This window comes from Asparagus officinalis, chromosome 8 (assembly GCF_001876935.1).
Source record: "Asparagus officinalis chromosome 8, Aspof.V1, whole genome shotgun sequence".
In the NCBI taxonomy this organism is placed as follows: domain Eukaryota; kingdom Viridiplantae; phylum Streptophyta; class Magnoliopsida; order Asparagales; family Asparagaceae; genus Asparagus; species Asparagus officinalis.
In genome coordinates this window covers 33,351,312-33,363,204 of record NC_033801.1, presented here as the reverse complement: position 1 = coordinate 33,363,204, position 11,893 = coordinate 33,351,312, and positions in this window count along the sequence as shown.

The following is an 11,893-nucleotide window of genomic DNA, read 5'->3' as shown; positions in this document are numbered from 1 at the left end:
TTGGATGTAGATGATTTTGCCTTATCACGTGTGCAAGCCTCTAAAACTGATGTGAAACGACTTTTTGTCGCCAAACGTTGTAGATCTCGTCTTTTCCTCGCTTCTCACCTCACAAGACGCTCCCAAAATCTCAACATTACGACCAGGGTTTGAGAGAGAGGAAGAGGAGCTACTAGGGTTTGAAACTCTGATGAAAAGATGATAATTTTGACTAGGAAAATAACCTTCGGTATTTTAGCTGTAACTTTCTCATCCGACCTCCGAATGAGGTGATTTAAGATTTGATGGAAATCTGTTGAAGAGACCTACAACTTTGTACTTTTGAGTTTTCTAGATTCAAACTGTATCAGTGTAAAAAATATATAAACTCTTAACTGGTCATTTTTCCAGATTTCTCTTCTTGCATGTTTTGTGGATTTGCACTCCTATATTCAAACATATACATTGAATTGATCTCAAATCAATTCCTATCATACTCAAACATCAAAATATATTATATTTTTATTATATAACATATTTATTATTTTTTTCATATTATATTCAAATTTTTAGGGTTTTACATTCTTCCCCCTTTAAAAAGAATTTCGTCCCTAAAATTCCGTAATCGTATCCTAGAGATTAATAATATTAAAAAAGCACATTGAGGAGATAATCCAGATAAGAAAACCCTTCTGTACACATCTCATACCATTAATCCCCAGACATAAAACATAGCCATATCTACACTTAACCATCTAGAATGCCAATATTTCCACTCAACCCCTAACTATACTGAACTAGTACGTCGGGCGAAAAATCCAAATAAGGAACCCCCATATATATAACATGTATTCCAAATGATTAGGAGTTAAGTGTTAATACCTCTTTTCTAGCATTAAGTATGAATATAATCATATAAACAATCCATAAATATCAATTAAAATCAATTAACCCACCTGCTCAAACAGGTGCGGGTAGTCACGATGCACAGCATATTCGCGCCCCCGAAAATCATCACCGATATCTATACTTAACAATCTAAAATACAAATACTCCTAGTTAACCCTTAACTAAATGGAACAAGTACATCGGACGAAAAATCCAAATAAGGAACCCCCCATATATATACCGTGTGTTCCGAATAATTAGGAGCTAAGTGCTAGTATCATCATTCTAGCGTTAAGTATAAACATGACCATATAGATAACCATAAATCATAAATAAATCATACTGAATTTTTAATTTACCTGTTCAAATATGTGTGGGTAGTCGCGACGCATATCCTCCTCGTGCTCCCATAAAGTCTCCTTAATTCCTCTCCGGTTCCACTGAACTTTAACTAAGGGTATTACCTTATTTCTAAGCCTCTTGTCCTCTTTGGAAAGAATGCATATCGAAATCTCAATCATAGTCAAATCATCATGAATCTCGACCTCCGGTGTATCCAACACTCGCTTCTCCTCCTCGTCGCGTAGATGTTTCTTAAGCATAGAAACATGGAAAACATCGTGTATGCTCGACATCGAGAACAGACCAATGTACCTCCCAACTATCCTAAAAATCAATAACGCATGCCCTCAACATCTCCTCCAATATCTGGTTCAATCTCTCCGTCTGTTCATCCGTCTGCGGGTGAAATACACTAGAGTAAGATAACTAGCTAGCGAAAGAGTTCTGAAAGATTCTCCAGAAATGTGCTGACTTCGTCAACTGATCCACTATTACCTAACTAAATCGTTCCCCTTCTTTGATCTCGGCAATCCTACAATAAAGTCCACAGAAATATCTGCTCATTTTCTCTATGGAATGGGTAAAGGTTATAGAGTTCCTGCCGACGTCTGATGTTCTGCCTTTACTTGTTGGTAGGTAAAACACTTACCACTTACTTTGCAATCTCACTACGTATGTCACTCCACTAAAAGTGTCTCTTCAGGTCCTTGTACATTTTCATTGTGCTTGGATGCACTATGTACCTAGTACGATGTGCCTTATTGAATAAGTTCCTTCTTCAGTTGTGAATTTCCCGGCATCACTAGTCGGCCTTTTATTCAAAGTCCTCCATCTGCTCCAACGGTCCAATCAGCCTTGGGCTCTTTAGAAATCTCCCCTTTTCGGGTTTAAATCTAAGTGTCCTCTAGCTGAGCTCTAACCACTCCATCACTCCAAGATGGTTGCACGGACAAAGCTCTAAAAAATGTGCTGTTCCTGCCTATCTCTAGTCTAAAGTCAAACTAGTTAAGTATGTGAAGATCTCGATACAACAAATACCTCAAAGACGAAATCCGATGACGACGCTTCCTGCTCAAAGTGTCTGTTACGACGTTCGCCTTCTCTGGATAGTACTGAATCGCAAACTCGCAATCCTTAATAAATTCAACCCATCTCCTTTGTCTCTGATTTAGCTCTTTCTGCTCTTTCTGAGAGAAGAGATACTTCAAACTTTGATGATCCATGAATAGCTCGAACTGCACTCCATATAGGTACTGTCTCCATGTCTTCAGTGCATAAACTACCGTAGCTAGTTCCAAGTCACGTGTGGGATAATTTTGCTCATGCGTCCTCAACTAACGTAAAATATATGCTACCACTCTCTAGATCTGCATCAAAACACCTCCTAGACCCACTAACGATACATCCGTGTAGAAGATAAAGGTCTTATCACTGCTTGGGATGGTCAAAATCGGTGTTGTAGTTAACTTAGCCTTCAAAGTCTCAAAGGCCTCATGGCACTCCGTGCCCCAAACAAAAGGTACACCCTTCTTTGTAAGGCATGTAAGTGGTGTGACTATCTTTGAGAAGTCCTGAATGAAATTCCTGTAATAGCCGGCCAAACCCAAAAGAAAAAGCTATGAATCTCTGTGACTATCTTCAGCGGCTCCTAATCAAGTACGGTCGCAATCTTAGCTGGACCCACTACAATGCCTTCTCTTTCGATAACATGGCCTAGAAATCTAACCTCAGATAGCTAAAACTCACACTTGCTAAATTTGGAATATAGCTGATGCACCTGCAAAATCTATAATGCTAGTCGAAGATGCTGCTCATGTTTTACCTCTGATCTCGAATATATAAGGATGTCGTCAATAAATACTATCATGAACTGGTCCAAATATGGATGAAAAACCTTATTTATCATGTCCATGAATATCGCGGGTGCATTGGTCAGCCCAAATGACATGACAAGACTCTCGAAGGACCCATAATGAGTTAGAAAGACGGTCTTGGGAATATCTATCTCCCGAACCTGCAACAGATGATAGACAAAACGAAGATCATTCTTTGAGAAGTGTTACGCTCCCTGTGGGTGGTCGAACAAGTTATCAATCCTCGATAATGGATACTTATTCCAGATAGTGACATTTTTTAACTCCCGATAATCTATACAAAGTCACATACTGCCGTCCTTCTTCTTCACGAAAGGACCGACGCTCCCCACGGAGAATGACTCCAACGAATAAAACCCTGAGACAACAACTCATCTAGCTGAGTCTGTAGCTCCCTCATCTCAGCAGGTACCATACAATAGGGAGCTCGAGATATCGGTGTTGTGCTTGGCTACAACTTGATGCAGAACTCAACCTCTTACATAGGACGTAACCTCGGTATATCCTGAAAGACATCCTGAAAATCTGAGACGACTCTAGTCTCACACAACTCAGCACTCCTATCTCTCAGGATCACCTCCTCAATATATATTAGAAATGACTTCGCAAACTAGTTGCCCTGTGAGGTCGCTACAATCAACTAAGACCCATCAGACGCTCGCAACCTGACTGTTTTCACAAAATAACTGATGCTAACATGGTAGGATGATAACCAATCCATACCAAGATTGACATCAAAATCTGACATCCACAAAACAATTAGATCTACAATAAACTCGGACTCATCTAAGCTGATGACACATCTTCTACAGATGCTCCCTAATAGAGATATCTCCCTTAAAGTAGTAAAAATAGATAGCGGTACATCTAAGGGATGTGCGACTAACTGAAGCCTATTCATAAAGGCATGAGACATAAAAGAATGGGAAGCTCTGGAATCGAATAGGATCCGAGCTGAAAAAGAGTTCACTAAGAAAGTACCTTCTACTATAGCTCTGCTCGCACCGTGATCACGTGGTATGACTGCATAGACTCTGCCTGTGGCCGGTGACTGCTGAACTGCTGGTGATAAAAATACGAGACTATCTATCCCTCAGGAATCTCCTGAATGGTCCAAATCTGGCATTCTTAAAACGGTTAGCGGTATCTCAATCATCTTCTGCTGAATGTAACAGCAACCCTACGACTGCTGACCTTGACCACGGTTCTATTGCTAACCGTATCCTAGTTTCTGCTGTTGGCATTAAAAATTATTACCTTGATGTTGGGGTCTTCTAAGTCTTGCAAATGGTTTCTTATCATTACCCTTGTCTCCGGATAGTCTTGCTTCCAGAATTAACTATCGGTATGTCTCCCTGCTCTAATTGAGCTAGTTCTAGCTGCTTATCAAAGTAGTAGGTGAAATCCTCCTATGAAATTAGCATGCACTGTTTTGGCGTAAACTAAAGTCGGTGCTATCCTCCGATGATATTCTCTATGCTGAATACATCTAACTTCTACTTTGGTAGTGAGTCGACGTTAAGAAATTTTCACATATTCCTTCTATTTATAGTCTGCTTATGAATCCGGTGTGCCCTGAAACTATGGTGCTCTTAGTGTCTGATATTTTTTTATTTTTGCAGAGCCAATCCTCCTGCTTTGTGGTTCTATCAACAGTTGGTTGTGGCGATTGTGAAATCGTCAGTATTTCCTCTCTAATAGGTATGGCTGGTACAACTAGTGGTGGGACTTCAGAAAGTGAAATCTAGCTTGTAACTCGCCTCTCGAGTGTACTAGTCTCTGAATCTATAATGGGCGTTACTAAGTATTCACGCAAATAGTATTCACGCAAATATTTTTCAATCAAAGTAAGATAGTCATAAAAAAATTTTGTAATTTTTGAACATACATGTATAACGTCCTCACTCTTTCTAGGAATTCCTAGAGGACTCTATACATAAATCCTAAGAAACTCTATTCTTACTCCACTACTCGACACATGATACTCGACACATGATGATATCCTCTAGTGGAATCAAAATAAAGTGCAGGTACAAAACAAGCAAAAGAAAGGAAATAACTACAATAGACATGATATAGAAAAAAGTATCTCATAAATAAATCATGCCTCAATGAACTACCTGGAATATATCTGATATCCAAAATGAATAAATATGTATCGACAAGAAACAACTGAAAATTGTACTAAGGCACACTATTTTTATACTATGAAATAAACTCTAAGGTCTGAACAAAAATATAAAACTACGGTGGAGCTTCTAATAAATCTCATGTGATAGCGACTATGGAAGAACTCTATCATCCTGCGACTCTCCGGTACTCCGAATTACTTTAAAGAATATTAGAAGAAAAAGAGCAACAACAAGAGCATCAGAACGCTATAGCAAGATCAACTCCATCCGTCTCCATGGGAAGGGCTGCTAGATGGAGTTGAGGTTCTATCTATTAAGCATAGTCTACCTAGATCGTTTTTCCCGCATCTAATAAAATTAATATTTAGACACCTACAATACAAGACGTAGTACGTCGAGCGAAATAATCCAAATAAAGAAACCCTCATGTATATACCATATGTCCTGAATTGTAAACATCTAAACATTAATACCGAACTAAAGATAAACAATCTAAATGAAATCAACAATTAGAAATCCACAACACGAGACTGGTACGTCGAGTGAAATAATCCAAACAAGGAAACCCTCATGTATATACCATATATCTCAAATTGTGAATCGCTAATTATTGATCCCAACTAAGAAAATAAAGAAAAGCAGTAAAAGAAATTAAAGACATTAACATAACGTATTCATAATATCTTCCACTGTCAATGGAAAGATAGAATGAATACCGGTACAAATCCTGTGTACTTTCAAATGCAAAGTACTCTGGGTCATATATTTCAGCAGTGAGTCAAAAACATAACTGGCATCTACTCGGGCTATCATTTAACTATCTTAATGTAACTCTGTGTAAGATTTTGATACTTAGCATTATCATGTGCAACGGACTACACTGTAGGTATCCTAATAAGTGTACATGGCTCATTAGTCTCAGTGCGATCTTAGTTCATAACATGAGTGCAGAACGACTTACCATATAGGTATCCTAGAAGTGCGGTTCACAACCCTCATCGCACCCTCGGATGGACGAACTGCTAGATAAAACATCCAAACCCGACTCAATGACCTGTACAAATAGAATATCGACGCACTACCCCCCTAGTACTGAACTGAGCTCATCAATGATATCCAGAAAGTGTGTGTATAATATGTACTAAACTCTTTCTCAAAGTAATCGGGTCAAAACCCATCATAATTCCTTTCAGCATATCCATGTGTGTGCTACTACACTATTCGTGAATTTACGTATAAAGAAGTGCGGCTCAAAACCCACAAACATATCTCAAACAGATGCAAAATAAAAATTCAGGCAACAGCCTTAGTAGTCGACTACTAGGCATATTAGTCGACTACACTGAGTCCATCCAGACTCTGTAATAACATATATCAGTATTAGTAGTCGACTATTAAGAACATTAGTCGACTACTATGCAAACACATAGTTTTTGTTATACTCAACTAGGCACGAGTAGCTGACTGCTAAGCTTAGTAGTCGACTACTCTGTCAAGACACGCATTCTTTCGTGCATAAACAATGCTTATATTAATTGTACATATCATGATGTTAAACAAGATTTTATACTTAGCATATGCAACATGAATTATCTGAATTATCAAATTAAACAATTATGTCTTCCACATTAGGGTTTAACATCCTAATTAAACAATTTCTTTAATTATCTCATATGTAAACAAAGTGATTATCAACACATGATAAAAACTACTCATGAACATAGGTAAAATTCATTTAAACATGTTTATCTTACTTAGATAACACAAACCTAGGGTTTAAGCATGATTAATTAACATGAAAACTCAAAGAAATCTTCACGTAATATATCAATTATTTGATATCAGCATTTCTACAGTTTTCTGCAGAACATATCATTAGTAAATTGAGCATATTTTTCTCTGGACAAACTCTTTTCAGGAATAGTTTTCTGTTTTAGAAACTAGATCCACATAGCTATAATTTGGCACTAGTTTGGTTCAGTTTAGAGTTTATATGATATCTTAAATTTCTAGTTAAACGTTATACATGTATAGTAGTTTTCTGTAATTTATGATGAAAACAAAAACTAAACCTCTTTATAATTCAATTAGACAACAAATTAGAGTTAACACACAAGTTAAACATAATTATCAAGTTTAAAAAAATAAAAATTTAATTACCCCTAATGATCATGATCACGTTACTATAATAAATAATTAGGAAAAGCTAATGATCTAGCACTGGGTTAAGATTTATCATCAAAAATCTCATCTTTTCATATTAGGTTAAGCCTTAAGCATAAAAATCTTGATTAAACACTTTTATAATCATTAAACACTATGGAGATGGGTTTGGATGCAGATGATCTTACCTTATCACATGTGCAAGCCTCTGAAACTAATGTGAAACGATTCCTCATCGCCAAACGTCGTAGATCTCGTCTTTTCCTCGCTTCTCGATTCACAAGACGCTCCCAAAATCTTAACTTTAGGACTAGGGTTTGAGAGAGAGGAAGAAGGGCTACTAGGGTTTGAAACTTTGATGAAAAGATGATAATTTTCATAAAAACACATGTTTATATATATGCAAACCCGATATAAACCCGTTTGACCCGAACCAGGAAGCCTAATCTGACTAGAAAAATAACCTTCAGTATTTTGGCTATACCTTTCTCATCCAACCTCAGAATAAGATAATTTAAGATTTATTGGAAAGCTGTTGAAGATACATATAACTTTGGTTTTTTGAGGTTTTTTAGTATTCAAACTACATCGGTGTGTAAAATATATAAACTATTAACTGGTCATTTTTCTAGATTTCTCTTCGTGCTTGTTTTGTGCATTTACACTCATATATTCACAAATATACATTGAATCTATCTCAAATCAATTCCTATCATACTCAAACATCAAAATATGTTATATTTCTATCATATAACATATTTATTATTATTTTTCACATAATATTCAAATTTTTGGGGTTTTACAGTCTAACTTCATGTTAAGTCTAATATTAGTTCATGTTAGGTCTAATAATAGTTCATGTTAAGTCTAATATTAGTTCATGTTAGGTATAATACTTCATGTTAGGTCTAATTTCATGTTATGTCTTACTTCAGTTCATGTTAAGTCTAATAACAAGGCATATTAGGTCTAATTTCATGTAAAGTCCAACTTGATTCGTGTTAAGTCTAAATTCAGTTCATGTTAAGTCTAATAACAATTCATGTTAGGTCTAATTTATTTCATGTTAAATTCCTTTTAAGTCTAATTTATTTCATGTTAGGTCTAATTTAAAATTAGACCTAAAATTAAATTAAATCTAACATAAACTATTATTAGACTTAACATGAACTATTATTAGACATAACATGAACTGAAATTAGACTTAACATGAATTATTATTAGAATTAACATGAACTGAAATTAGACCTAACATGAACTATTATTAGACCTAACATGAACTCTAACACTACTGCAAAGGGGACTATTGGCGACGGACAAATCCGTCGCCAAAAGTCGAAAATCAGTCGCTAAATGTTTTAGCGACGGAAAAAAAGGAATTCCGTCTCTAAAAAGCTGTCACTATTATAAGGGTAGGTAAAGCGACATTTAGCGACGGACTATCCATCGCTAAATATTACCGACGGTTATATAGCGACGAAAAATCCGTCGCCAAATTCTATACTTTTTGGCGACGGAAATATCTGTCGCTATATATTTCCCGTCGCTATATATATTGGCGACGGATTTTCCATCGCCAAAAGTTGTATTAGTGCATGTCTGGCGTGTCAGTTTTCTGTCGCTAAAAGGACTTTTAGAGACGGAATATCCGTCGCTAAAAGTAATCTGAATTTTTTTTAATTTTTTTGAAAATTAGAAATTCCTGTACAATATATTTCACAACAATAATATGTACAATAAATTTACACAACACAAACACATATAACACATATTTTCATTCTCACGCATATATAACAATTATTTCACTAAAAACATAATAAAAACATAATAACAATTATTTCACTAAAAACATAATAAAATCAGTCCCGATCATAATAAAATCAGTCCCAACATTATAAATGTTATTTATACAGCACACCCATTGTTTTCAATGTTAAAACAAATAAAATCAGTCCTGATCATCATCATCCTCATCACCAACTCCACCTTGTCGAGAAGTCCCAGCCTAAAAATATAAATAAAACGTTATAGAGCAATACGTACATCATCAAAAACTAAATTTTACAGTAAAGTAACAAATTATAAAACAACAAGGCATGACATGCAAGTATAGCAATAAATAGAGTATCATGGCATTTTCTTACATGTTATATAATTCAGAGAGTTTATGTATTATACGCAAGCACGCACATGTTTTTAACAACGCACGCACACACTCTAACCTCACCCGCACACACGCACGCACCCGTACCTATCTCCACCAACACGCACACACGCACACACACAATACAACACATGCAACACCACAACACAACAATAACAACGCCACCACCACCACAATAACAATCCCCCAACCCCACCCACCAACCAACCAAACTCCTACCCCCCACCCCCTCCCCCTCCATCATCATCACCACCACCACCACCACCACGACGAAAACACCCACCAACCAACAACATAACCAACGACCCTACGCACGAACGCCCCACAACAAAACAAAAACTAAGTAAGAATTTTATATTTAATTCATTTAATTAAAAAAGAAATATATATATATTACCTGATCCGCCAAAAACCGTCTCCTATATGCCTCCTGAGCATCAGAAGGTAGAGTCGATATAAACTGGGTGAATTCCAGCTCCCTCTGCTCCCGACGCCTCCGTTCTTCCTCCGCCATCTGGAGTAGCTCCGACTCCCGACGCGACTGCCAATCTTCCATCGCTTTCATCCGCTGCTCCATAGTCGGGTCTTGAGAAGAACTGCATCCTGGTGGAGCTGCAGACTCGTAGGTGCTACTGGACTCGTACGGCCGATGCTCGGATCCTCTCCACCTGTATCTGTTCTTCCTACTCGGTCCAATGACCGTCTCGATGATGCTATCCTCCTCCTCTCTACTTAATCGGGTCGGAGTGTTAGAATCGACCTGAGTCTGTGATAATTGCTCCTGCACCTTAGCATGTAATTTCTCCTGCGATATACCAAAACAACCCGGTCAATTCTAACACATTTAAAATGCATTGTTATAAAAATTAAATATACAAATTAACTGCTACTTACAGCCAGATCCCGGTTCTGCGCTTTCTTCACTTCATCGGCGTAATTTGGACTCCAACCAGTCAGAATACGATCTGCAAAATGCCCGAGTTCTCCCCTTCCCTATTTTATTCACATATATCATTAACTCATAACACATAAATTATACTCAAATTGATAACCTAAGAGCTAATATATTATATACCTCAAGCGCCAATTGATGATAATGCTGGCTGAAAGACCTGGAGCCCCCGTGATGCTCGTAACTGCGGGGCGCATTACGGTTCCTCCTTGCTGTTTCAGCTTGATCCTGCAAAACAATGTTAAACAGATATAATATAGATTTCAAACAATAAACCGAAGATATATACTTCAATAATACCTGAGCTTCGGCCGTGTCCCAATAATCGCAAAGTGCAAAAAAATCAACTCCATCGGCGCGCTCGTCAAGATGCCAGTAACGCTCCCAATCTTCTGTTCTTTGAGTAAAATATTTTTTCTTCAGCTCTGACCGCCACCTCTTGAACGATAGATTGATTTGCGTGAAGCAGTAAGTCCAGGCACAAGCGTAATCGTCAAGAAAGAAAAATCGCTTCAGCATACAATGAAAAAAGAGATACAAATCAGTGTGTTAAACAAAATAATAAAATGACTAATAATTATGAGAATAAAAATAAATGACTCACACATATATATCTCCAACAAGCCACCAGCGCATCAATCCGCTGCGACTTCCACGTCAAATATATGTTGAAGAAATCATGTCTCCTGGCTAAAGAGGCGAGGAAATTGTTAAAAGAGTTAGCAAATGGCCCGACAGGCACGCCGTTCTCCCATCGGATCACGGCCCTCCGATGAATATCTGGGATGAGGTTCTGTGGCTTGGTACCACCGCGGCCGCGCCTAGTAGGTCGCTCGGTACCTACGAAAAAAATAAAATTCAGGCGAAATATAAATCAATCAATATCGATAATACAAATTAAAATATTAACTGATAAAATATAAAAATCTATACACACCTTTCAATTCGAGGCATCTATGCCTTGCTTGTTCATACCTATGCTGTGCGATAGGTCGCAAATCATGATAAGCATCCCAATCCCCCTTCACCTTGGCCGGGTCGTGGGCTCGCTGATCCGGAATAGAATCCGGCGGTAGTGGCGCAGCTTCTACAGCTGCGCTATATGGCTCATATCGGCGCTCCTCCAATACATCTGCATACGGAGGAGTCGACGGCGGCATCTCCAACGAGTGTCTCCGCATCAGGTGGAGCATCTCCTCGTCCTGTGTCCTGTGGCGGCCCGTCATGTGTAGCAGCGATGCGGCCTGCGTAGGAAATGTGAAAAAATAATGTTAGGCTCGTATTAATAGTTTATAGAAATGTACAGATATAATAAATTAATAAAAATACCTGACGTAGAGCCATGTGCGTCGCCTCCAGAATGTCTACCAATAAGTCTCTCAAGCGCTCTCTTACGTAA